Source organism: Zerene cesonia, chromosome 17 (genome assembly GCF_012273895.1).
Source record: "Zerene cesonia ecotype Mississippi chromosome 17, Zerene_cesonia_1.1, whole genome shotgun sequence".
Classification (NCBI taxonomy): Eukaryota; Metazoa; Arthropoda; class Insecta; order Lepidoptera; family Pieridae; genus Zerene; species Zerene cesonia.
In genome coordinates this window covers 2,647,350-2,660,112 of record NC_052118.1, presented here as the reverse complement: position 1 = coordinate 2,660,112, position 12,763 = coordinate 2,647,350, and the positions used below count along the sequence as shown (strand labels likewise).

General features: G+C 32.2%; 1 protein-coding gene across 5 annotated transcripts in view; it reads left to right on the top strand.

Moving 5' to 3' along the window:
- LOC119833690 (CD151 antigen-like) overlaps positions 1 to 12,763 on the top strand; it is a 121,985-nt gene that overhangs the window by 94,643 nt on the left and 14,579 nt on the right. For 3 of the 5 annotated variants that reach the window (XM_038357824.1, XM_038357822.1, XM_038357821.1), the window contains one exon: positions 5,800 to 5,847. The exons of 1 other annotated variant lie outside the window; for it this stretch is intronic. The gene's annotated coding sequence lies outside the window, so the exon portion shown is untranslated. Of the gene's footprint in view, positions 1 to 5,799; positions 5,848 to 6,296; positions 6,299 to 12,763 lie in introns of all 5 variants that reach the window. One more of the 5 variants, XM_038357823.1, reaches the window with a different exon arrangement.

The window sequence follows — 12,763 nt, the reverse complement described above, 5'->3', positions numbered from 1 at the left end:
TGACAGACAAGGGTGAGGGCGCGTCGGGACAAATTGTTCTCTTAATAAGTCTTCCTGAACACTTAAAGCGAACCATTTATCAAAGTTAAGAAGTGAAAACATGAAAATCTTAATATTGCTTATTTCGTATCTTTCGTGTTAAATTTAATTATCAAATTACTAAGTTTTTCATAAAAATTTCATCTAAACGTCCAGGACTGTTTAATAAACTTTGAGACTGTAATATAAATACATAACCATTAATGATTTTAATGTCATTTAAAAATTATAATATACTTTTTTTTATAGAATTCAATTAGATTCTTTTATTTTAATTTAGATTGATCGAAATGCAATACAAACTTAGTTCTAAAATTATTTTATTTTATTTATCCAAATCACATGCCATATTTATAAATTTAAACCGATAGCAATATTCTGAAAAGACAACCACGGCACTATCGAATATAAAAAATACTTATTTTAAAGTTACGAAAAGGCTGGACTTTAATTAGTTTCCTTTGTGATGCAGAGTAGAATCAAATTGGATTCCTGCTAAAGTTTCGCCATATTTTCTATGGTGAAATACGCTAATCTTAAGTGAAAAGTTTTTGTTTGTTTTATCGTATTGGGAGTATTCATTGTTTTTTATAACAGTTTAGAGTTTTATTTATTCTTAAAAAAAACAATTGACACATATAACCTCATTCCTTACCTTATTCAATGACTGAATTCAATCCAATTTTTGCATAAATATGCTATGAAAATATTGTAATAACATAATCCGTCCTTTTTTAATTCACCATCATGAATACGTAAGGGAGAAATGTAATAATATTGTACCTTGTTTACCTCCTTAATTGCCTTTTAATTGGTGAATTTGTATGAAAAATTATTTTACTCCTAGAAAGCCAAATTATCTGTGAGTGTCATAAAATATATTTCATATCGTTACTATCCCGGCAAAATCCGGGTAGACCCTGAACCAGCAGCTAGTAAATGAGTAAACAGAAATATTTATAAAAATTTTTTTTGCTCTCAAACAAAAACGTCCCACGCTTCTAAATTACATTGCTTATAACGTCTTGTCAAATAACTAGCCAGCGTGTTATAGCACGTAAAGGAATATGTAATATGTAACAGACATGCAGAGAAGTGCAGCTGACGCTGCGTTATGAACGCCTTATTGTATGCCCTAAATCTTCGCAAGTTTTTCTCAAAAGAAAGGAACATTTGTGATAAAGTTTGGTTATTGGCTCTCAAAAGTTATAACTGTGAATATGAATCCTTCATGAATACCAATATTCTTAGGCAGTCGATAAATATGTCATTAATGACATTACCAATGTTATATTGACTTAAAACTTTTATTACTTCACAAAATATTTAGTTTCGTTAAACCTAAACTAAACCTCACCTATAATACCTGAGTAATTTATTCTTGTATAAGTCTTGATGTATAATTTATACAATATTAATATAAATATTACATATAATACTTAACGTGATGTATATGTATACATCACAACTATAACATACTATTATATAAGACTTAATTAAGGGAGTTATAAATACCTTTTCCCCGTGGGCCACGGGACGGACTATTTAAAGAAACCGACAAATGTCGTGACTAGTCGCAAAATATTACAATGAATATAATTCTTATAACATATTTTACTAATGGTCCTGTTTCATTTAGTTTTATAAGTTATATGTAGATTTAACCGTGCCTTTCAAAGCACTCAGCTTAAATAACGGGAACTACTAAGTGGCCATCCATCAAAACGTTGACTGCGCTTCAAATTGCTTAACCAGCAATCGTTCATCGATGCTGGAAAATGCAGCTAACTGAGCAAATAAATCGAATCTCTATACCATCATGAGGCATATCGCTTTTTTACTATGCACAATACCTGTAGGCAAAAAACCTATAAAATCATATATAATTAATAAAAAAACATCCCGTCAATATTTTTTAAACGAAAATAAAAAATTTATACTAAAATGGTTTGAATAAATTACGACATGCACGATTCATAATGGCTCATATAGCTACAATACACTAACGAGCCCACTTTGCGCATAATTTTACTTCTCTGTGCCCAAAAATAGTAAAAGACTGCAAATTTAAAAGTAAAGTCAAAATTTACCTACCTTTGTTCGGTAAGTAATCAGCTAACATTTGCTGTGCGAGAATATTATGATTTGGGATTTAATCACGATTCAGTTTTATAAAAAATTCTACCGCAAATATTTCTTACAAAATTTGTTCTTTCTTAAAATGATTGTAAAAATGTAATGAACTGATAATGATATGAGAATAAAGAAACGTAGTCCCAATATAATGTTAATTTTAAATGTGTTTTTTAGAACGAACGAAATGTATTTAATAATTAAATATTTATAATATAATACCTAGAGAAAGAGCATCCGCTGTCATGTTTCAAAGTCAATTAGCGTTGTGAAAATATCGCCTTTGTCTTTTGTGTCATTATTTGTCTTATTTTTTTATTAATGTAGCTGCACTTTAATTAAATGAACATTGATTTCTTTGTAATACCATGTTTAAAAATTGTCTAATAAATAGGTACATTTTACGGCAATGGTCAACTTAGCAATAATCAATGGATTAGTGCGTAAATTAACTGAACAAATGTTTAAACTGTTTAAAATCCTTAATATTATAAATAGAAAGTGTGTTTATTTCATTTCCTCAAGTCTTGTTGGTGGAACTGTTTTCAATACTATCCGTATATTCTAACAATATAAAGTTGAAAGGTTCATTAGTATGTTTGCGTTTGCTCATCTCAAAAAATACTGGATCGATTTCAATCATTTTTTCACCGTTGGATATTACGTGTTACCTGAGTGATGTGGCCATTATATATACGAAGCGAAGGCGGACTGCACGTTGAAATATAAAAATAAAATATTAAAAATGCACTCATACCCTCAGTCTTTACTCATATAAAATTTTGTTTATATTAAGATGAATGTTTTAGTAAAAATATTCAATTTATGTGTCGATAGATCGTCATCAGGAAGGTAGACATTAGACAAATGTAATTTTCTAATCCAACATGATGTTTTGTATACAAATAATTAAATTTTACATATACCGTACGGCATCCAAGTCTCTTCATAGAATAATAATCGGAGCTCAAGCAAGTTGCATGCTGTGGTTATATTATATCCTAAAGTTTGGAACCAACTTATCGGTAGAGTACTAATTTAGATGTACATAACATCTCAAATTCAAAGTTGTTAAACATATTCATTATGTGCACTGCTTAAAGTGTGTTTTTGATGTAGTGATTTAAGTATTTTATTAAACAGGTAGGTATTGATAACATATTGAATAAAATATGCATTATAAAGTGTAAACCGCGGCGTCACTTGCGTGGCACCCAGGTAAAAGGTAACCTTTGGACTATAATCTATCATAATATGATATACAGTTATCGAATTTCTTCTACTCTAAGTCGTGTGGTGGGATTCCGGGTAGCCGAGATGCTAGGTGTTTTTCAAAATTAAACAGCATTTTGTTTTAATTTATTTAGTTTTCTAGAAACTTTAGCATGTTTGCTTCGAAAGCTCCAGTAATGTTACGCCTCGTAGCATAGTTAATGTAAGTAACTGACTTGAAATATTTACATGAAATCATGACGAGTTTATTAACTATGCCACCGAATTCTTTCGCTTCGCAACTCCCAAAGTTGAAATATGATTTCATTTATTAGGAAAAATAGGATTTCATCGTAAATCCTATTTTGGCGGTGTGTTTTATTATGTGTAAATAACGACCCACTTGAGAAAATTACATTTACTTATTTCACAATTATTGTCAAATCACACTCAGGATATTTAACTTTAATCATATAAGCTATTCAAATTTAACAACAAATAAATTATTGAAGTAAAGCAATAATTTTAAGAATATTCTCGAAATTTTCAAATAAAAAAGGTAAAATCCAATCGTATTCATTTTATTTTCCAAAAAGTATTTAAGCGATCTCAATTTAAGAGATTTTTTTTCAAGTTGTGAACATTCGCACTCAATAATCCAATTGCTTTATTGGCTGCGAACTGCAAAAATTCATGAAATATATTCCAGCAACGCGATGAAAACTTTCAAAATTTGACAAATCGATAGAATTTTTCAAAAACCGTTATTTAATGAATGAGGTAAATTGAATAAGGCCCGTTTCCTTTTTCAAGTCATTCCCAGTCCATTCCCTCTCCTTAATCCTTTCCTTATTAGGCACTCCTCTCTGAATGTACACGGAGGTGATCGTTTACCATCAGGCGAACCACCAACTCAGTTGCCCGCTGATGGCATAAAAAATTGAACATTTTTATTGTTAAATAAAATCATGGAGAATGATATTCCACACACCATATCAGGTAAGGGAAAAACAAGGGAAAGTATGGTATCTAGAGAAATACATATTTCAAGTCTTATAAATTCGTGTTCACTTTTTTCCTTATTAAAATACTGGTAACATTGGCCAGGTTTTTTATGCATAACACACATTTTGAGAACACGCCCAGTGGAAAGTGAAACGTACAATATCAGCTTGCTAAACAAATACACACATATTACACAGAATAACGAAGAACCAAGGTGTCATAAACTAGTACTGTCGTCTTTATTTTGTTAATAAACTACGTGGTCCTGAGAAAGTAAAACAGAAACAAGAATCAATCAGAGTCGTAAATACGTGCCACAATTATTTGCTTGTATTTTGTTCTATTATGCGCCTACAATAATTCACGAAGTTCGATAGATTCACTCAATTAATATTAGTCATGTTTGGTTCAGTTTGTCTTGTTGGGGTCTTCAATGTTGCAACGCCTGTAGGATATTGCTATTTTGTACTGTGGTGACTGTAACACCTGGTTTGAAGGTATATAGGATATATCATAGCTATGTTTCTTAAGCTATTAGGCCAATAGTTTATTTAGTAGTTGCTTACAAGTCACTATCTATAAATTAACAGCAAATTGTTATTTGTAAATGTATGTTTGGACGCACTTACGTACGTAAATGACGCAAAGTAAAATAAATATCTACGCAAAACGGTAATTTGCAATTATTGTTGATGCACGTTAAAGAAATCGCAAATTCTTGTAACTTAAGCATAAATAAGAGATAATATTAAATTGTTAGTCTAGCTTTTTCGCATTCATCCGATAGATGCTAAATTTGCTAACATAATAAAGAAAATTTAAGGTAAAGGTGGTTACCCCTTGCAAACGCGACCCATTTCAACTATGCACAACTCCCATGTGACGAAAACAATATCGTTGGACATTTACTAGACATTTCTTACTTTAGAACATGTTAAACTGTCACTTTGATACAATCGTCACCGGTAACAACGGGCTGCTTTATTGTTCTTTATTGTCTACTAGCTTTTGCCCACGGCTTCGCACACGTTAAACTCTGAATAAAAACCCTATCAATATCTGTTTCTTGATTCTAAAGATATGTGTAAAGATTGTTTTATACTACGCGGTTTCACCCGCATAAGTCCTTATATTTGCCTATATGTTATTCCAATTGTCCAGTTTGTAGTTTTTGCGTGAAAGAGCAACAAACACACATACATCCCTACAAACTTTCGCATTTATAATATTAGTAGGATAGTAGGATTATGATACAACGTGGTTCTTCGTATGGGAGTTTTTAAATTGATGTCAGACTAAGATGGTAACTCAAGGCTTAAATAACATTAAATTTTATAACTCAAGTTATAAAATTTAATGCTATTTTAGCCTTTTCCTTATAATATTCTAAAGGAAATCCTTTATTTACAGATTCCTGTGAATTTCTGGATCAAGCACCATTCATACATTCACCTATATGTAAGTTTAAATTAATTTAGATACTATTATTTCTTACAATAGATTATATAGTAAATTTTAGTGTAAATATCCAAATCAATTTGCTATGAAAAAATACACAAATATTTGAAGTACAGAATCGTACATATATAGATATAGATAGTTATGAATAATTTTAATAATACGATACAGTTTACTTAAATATATTCAATCATTTCAAAATAATAAAAAGCTCATACAAACACGCGCATTTAATTCTTTAATTGTATAGAATATGGCGCTCGTATTTGCATCACAATTCCCAGCATAAGCCAAATGTGTGGTGCACGCGAATAATAGTTAAAATAAAATACAATTTATATTGTTGTATGAAAAAGAGGGTTCACCGTCCGTATGCAAGTTTCATGCCATAATCCTTACGCTGTGAATATTTTAGCCCGTCTCGTCCACGTTTTAACCTCGCTGGAGAGATGTTTTTTGTATTTCGCGTTGATTTTATATGCATACGTTTCAATGCCATAGCATAAGACAAGTATAGTCCTGTGCCCTTTATGGCGTTAAGGATTTAGGGAAGATGTAATATTCGTTTCTGTGACAGTTTGTCCATATAAGCTCTAGTCTTTTCTTTCAGTTTGTCTCCATCGAAAATCGAATTCAGTTTGATGTTCAGGACTTGAGTACTATATCACTGTAAAGTAAAATATAGGGATGTTTAAAGAAATAATTATAATTATCATAATTTGTTGCTGAAATATTCAACAGGTCATTTCTTTTAATCATTTATATCATTCAAAATGAGACAATTTTTTTAAATCATTTATATCATACAAGACTCAATTTTATAAAACCTAAAGTTTTTGATGATATAAACTTGAAGATTGTGATGAAACGTAATGCCATCCTTTTCATATTTCACAAACAATTTCTATTTCGAAGTTTATTCTACTACCTCTCAACTTTATTAAATCGCCCGTGATGCTGTGAAAACAGTTTCATTTTTAATTGAATGTCCATCAAAAAGTAGAATCCATCAACGTGCTGCACCAACAATTAATTTCTGATGGATTGTAGAACCTTATATATAAATAAGGAAGTGAAACTATCGTCGTTTATATATATTGGGTGTCTTTTATTTTAATGCTTATTTATTCTATTAGTTATGTGAAATGAATTGAAATAAATATCGAGGCACATCAATTAACATGTTGAATTTATACCTATACCTATTATTGTACATGTATAAATATATATGTATGTATTAGTGTAATATATTATATATATAGCATTATATATTCTTTTTATATGTATATATGTGTAAAGTATATAAGTATATTGTCTATTTATTAATATTATATAATTTAATTTGCTCAGTTGCTTACACCTCCAAAAGTATTTTCTTCCAGCATTTCCATTATCACAGGTTGTCTGGTAGAGATCACTCGTTAGTGATAAGACCGCCCTTTGTACAATATTTCTTTATGCTGTTTTTCTCTGTTACTCTTATTTTGGTGTACAATAAAGAATTTATTATTATTATTATTATGTTTCTCATTCCATAATACACGGGTACCACCAGAAGGATAATACCCGGTCTTTTGGAAGGCTTACGTGGGGACACAGGTCCAACAAGCAGAGGCCCTTTGAGATTTTAATGTATTGTGGGACACCAGCCGCAGCCTGCCCATGACTGCGCCATAGAGATACAGCCCTGGGCAGTCCGCGGCCGATGTAGGACTATTGCAAAAATGGAAAGAAATAAAACTGGACTATGGTATGGAGGTGTTAAATGGATTGGTTACTGGGTCTATGGGAACTATGTCGTCTGCCTTTTTACTACATTTGAGTCAGTAAAAATATATTGGCAGACGGTGACTCGCCCTCTCACAAATGGGCCCTCTAAAAGGTTGCAGTAAAATAGCAACAAGAGGGCAACATGTCGTGAGCAGCTAAGGGTGGAGAGGCGTCGCTGGACTTTAAACGACGATCACGCGCTCCCTGAGGGTCCAGCATCACGTGCCCACTCGCCACTTACGCTTCGCATCCACCCTTCGAGCTAAAAGCTCTCGCGACTCCACTCTGGCCGGCCGGCTAAGGCAAGCCAGAGGTGGGGTCCTGTCCTCGTCAGGCTTCACTCCGGCCGGCCGGTTAAGGCAAGCCGAAGATGAGGACAGGGGCCTCCCCCGGGAGCATTCGGGTCCGCGGGGTTGCTACTCCCCGACACCTCGCCACAAGGTTCCCTGCGGGCTTATTATTATTATTATTACCTACTGAACTAGTGAAAATACATAATGTTTTTGGTCCCCTGAAGTAGTCGACACAGTTCCATAGATGTGCAGGTGTGGATTGAAAGCAGCCTTCAATTGATTTCAATGGTATAATATAAAGCAGTGGTGGCTCAGAAAGCAGTGGAGGCTCAGTGGTGTGAACCTCGAACTTCAAAACCGTGAGTCGGGGTTCGAGACCGGGCGAGCGTGCAGGAAATAAATTGATTTTTCAATTTATCTGCACATGTGGATAACATCACCATTGCTTAAAAGATAAAGGAAAACGTCGTGAGGAAACCGACATGTCAAAGAATCAAAAGTTCGACGACATGTGGCATCTGTCAACCCGCACTTGGCCAGCGTGGTGGATTATGGCCTGAACCCTCATAGGAGGCCTGTGTACCAGCAGTGGGAATACATATGGGCTGTTGATGATGATGATGGAATGATATAAACATGTGTTAGGCATTAATTAGGTGTGTTGTTAGGAGCCCTAATAAACGCATAATTAATTCTTATTTAATGTTCTGTAGCAATGAATCATCTTCAAACATAACGAATTACTGCTAACCAAGACCCTATGTAATTAATAACCAAATAGCGAGAAAATATAAAAGGGATATAGGCAAAGATTTATAGCGTACTAGATACGGAACGTTTATCGCGAAATAACGAAAATCCATGCAATGCAAGAACTATTTCACTCTCTCTCCGTTTCGTGCCATTTCTTATAATATAAAATAATAAAAAAATGAAAAATATTTGACTTCACGATATCAGACGTCAGCATATTAAAAGAATGGCAGATCACGGCGATCAAAGAACTAATGTTACATTACTAAGCTTGAATTTTATGTCAATATGTAATGTAAGTATTGTATGATTACTTGTATCATTTCTTAGTTACATAGTTATTTATTATTGTGTAAAATATTCATAATATGTTATATTTTGCATAATATAAGTACAATCAAAACTCCATGATAATTAAGTAGTGGCTATAATACCTGGCGTGTGTCAATTCAGTATGATTGTCGTCCAACGTAAAAACACATCCCCAATAATCATGAATTAAAAACGAACTCGTTTAATTATCTTAAAATAAACAAATCTCTCGCCATGTTCATAAGAATACAATAATTAAGCGAAGCATAGTTTTATCTTGTGCTAAATAGCACTCGTAAGAGCTTTTATAGTGTCAAGGAAAACAAATAGTTCACACAATTTAGTTCTACTATGGTAACAATTTATGATTCCGCTATGTACGTTGTTAGAGAATTTTGCTACAACTAGGCGAATAGTTGAGGAGTACAATAATTAATCGTTTAATGTATAAAAAATTGCTAATAATAAGTATACTTCTTAACTCTTTACTCTTCAATAATGTATCAAAGTGAAACATCAATCATTAGGATAATAGAATAATCCTTATTTCAACATATCATTCAAAATGAATATTGATATTCTACGATATTCTGCGTATTGTTTGTAAACAATAAGAAATCCGTATTGCAATGTTTTACGAAAGCCATATACTGATTTACCTAGAAAAATAAAACCGCAAAAGTAGGCTAAGATCGGGCTCGTGTCGAAGTTTTCAAGGCCGTTTCGCTTTTGTTTTACATCTATCGCCAAAAGCTATACCAAAACAAAGGAGAATGCGGGTCACTTAAAAAGGCGACATAGACCTTTTGTAGAACATCATACAGTATCTTTGCGCGTCTAGGACTAACTTCTGTTTTTACATTGCATTCAACGTCTGTGACAACATCTGAATGTCTTTGTTGTTTGCATTTTTCCCGCACTTTACAATAATTGTTAAAATGGTTATAACGACTTCCTTGGTATTAATATAATTCATATCTGTGTGAAAAATTAATTTTTAAATAAAGATATATACGTATGATAATCAAAAAATGTATTTCGTTTTCATTAATTGATGCCAGCTAGATTTTTTTTTTCAAATATTTCCCGTCTTCAGCGGCATTATTACACACCATAAAATTAAACACTGCTCTTTTGTAATAAAACCCCTTCGTTGATCCCAACAATCAAAAGGGTATCAAAATCAGAAACAAAGTTTTCTTGAAACCAAATGAAAGGATTCCGTTACATTTTCAGTTTAAATTGTCAAACTTTATCAATAAGGTTTAACAATAATTATTGGGTAGGATAAATTTAATGTTAAGTAGACGAGGATTGTTAAGAAAAATTTATATACATTTTTTACATTTGATTTACATTTATAAATTTTTCATTGAGCCTATATAAATTGAAAATTTTGTTTTTCGGAAAATAAAGAATCAATGTCAATCAATTTGCGTTTAGATACATATATATTATACTTATCAAATATGAAGCATACACTTTATTGAAGGATTCATCAAGCTCGCTCCATAGTATATAACAACCTAAATAAATTCCGATTTGAAATATTTCAACCAGCTTACAATATTCTATTTTCATAGAGTAGACAAACCATTGCTGTTTGACGTAACCGTAATAGAGTTAAAAAATTATAACTACTATTACTATTATATTAATAGTGATTCAATTAAAACAATTGCATATTAAATTAACATTCGCAAAATAAATGAAACCTAGTATGTTGGCGTGCGTTCATAAGATAAAGATGTGTAAAAAAGTTTCATCTAAAGAGTAAAGACTCCCATCTTGCTGATGTTTAGGGACGACATACGAGTATGTCTATTGTTGGGAGGGTAACCCTACCAACGGTAACCCTAACATTATTTTCAGCCACATTAACTTCTGCATCCTAAATCGCATTATATAAATTATACCCTGAATAGTGGTTAAAGTACTGGGCATTAGTAATCAAATGTACCATTGTTCTGAACACGCTTGATCCGAATCCCTTTTAGTGAACATAGTGTGGGAGGTACATTGCATTGCAAATAGGGGATTATTTAAATTGCTACAGCACTCTACTCTGAAATCATGAAGTCTTTTAAGCACTAAAAAATATTTGTTAGTACTTTTGAAAAGTGGATTTTGAGTGAGCATATGTTTTAAGAAAAGTTTTTGATGTTTCTTTGAAATGGTTATATTAGGGATGAAGTATTGTATGGGATGAAGTAAGTGCTGTATCTTACAGAGATTCTTCTGTACTTGATAAAAAATAAGCATACAATATTTAACAATTTCACTCTGTAAACTACACAAGATTACTATAAAATAATTCGGCGGAATTATTTCCTTCCGTATATCAACCATCTTTTGGTAACCAAAAGTATTAACTGTATAATTTATACTTTTATTTTTCTGTACAATTGTCTAGAAAAATACATTTCCCTTATTAACAAGAAGTTTGTATAAACGTCAATGTAATTATGCAGATATTGCTTGAACAAAATTCGTTTCATGTTTCGCTTTGCCAACCATATTAACAAATGAAGTCTTCTCAGTTAAGAGACACATTTCGAGCAACATTTTCCGGAAAATTCCTTCAGAGAACGAAAGGGCTTGCCATCTCCCACAAAAGCTGCTTTGAGAACAAGTTGCTTTGAAACCCAACTAACAAATCTCACATCACTTTTAGTAATATTGATGTAGCTTATGAGCAATATAATAACGAATTATGCAAGCCGTAGTACTCGAAGAAATTAATAAATAATAAATACCATAATTCTTGCTTCTTCAGATTACGGCCGACTCAAACTTAATTACCTCAGTGAGGGAAAGAATTACCTTAATTATTAATTAACCACGAAGTAGGTAAATAGCATTCATTATTTCTTTTAGGATGTTTTTATAAGCACGAAGACTTAATAGACTTACCTTTACTAATACTTCTAGCATCGTGATAATTACTTCAAATATAGATACAAAATAAAAGATTCATTTAATTTTTAGTTAAAAATTCGTGAGTTGAATAATAACTTTTTATTTTTACACCATGCCCAAATGAAACATATTTTTATAAGAACCGATTTTAGGAAAAATAATATTACACATTTAGATCAAGCTACACTACACATTTTTTTTCTAAGTAGGGAAATCTTATATAGATACACACGGCCTCTGGGGAAAGGAGCCGTGGGTTATGTCGGATTCCTATTTTATCGATTTATTGATCTTATTGGAGGGGTCACGGGATCTTCTTAGTATACATCCGCGACCCAGGCTAACATCAGATAACATAATACTATAAGAGTAACTACAAAGTTTGACAAATAAAATGGTTAAGCCATTAAGTGTAACATTAACCAAGAAAGCGAAAAGCACAAATATACTACATTAACATACAAACAATTGTTGCAATAGATATGTAGGCTAGCCTGAAAGTGTTACAAATGGCTGGTTATTTTCCAAGCGGTTTCAATTGCGATCTCAATAAATATTGGTTCGGAGTCGGTGCAGGTGTTCCACTGCCCCCTAGTGGGAGATTTGAGAAATTCCTCTTCGCTTTGTTTGCTCGCAAATTGGAGAATAAATTGTATAAGCGCGTATTTTGATAAATCATACAGGTATTACAGTGAAATATTATCGTATATACATTTATTTAAGATATTCATTGAAGCTCTGTTTATCTTTATACCATATTATGAAGGAGAGTTTAGGGATATTCTTCGGAAGTATTGATCCGATCATGTAAATTGTTTGACTTACAAAAAGCTACACTATTGAATTAAAAGGAAAACCTTTCTGGCAAA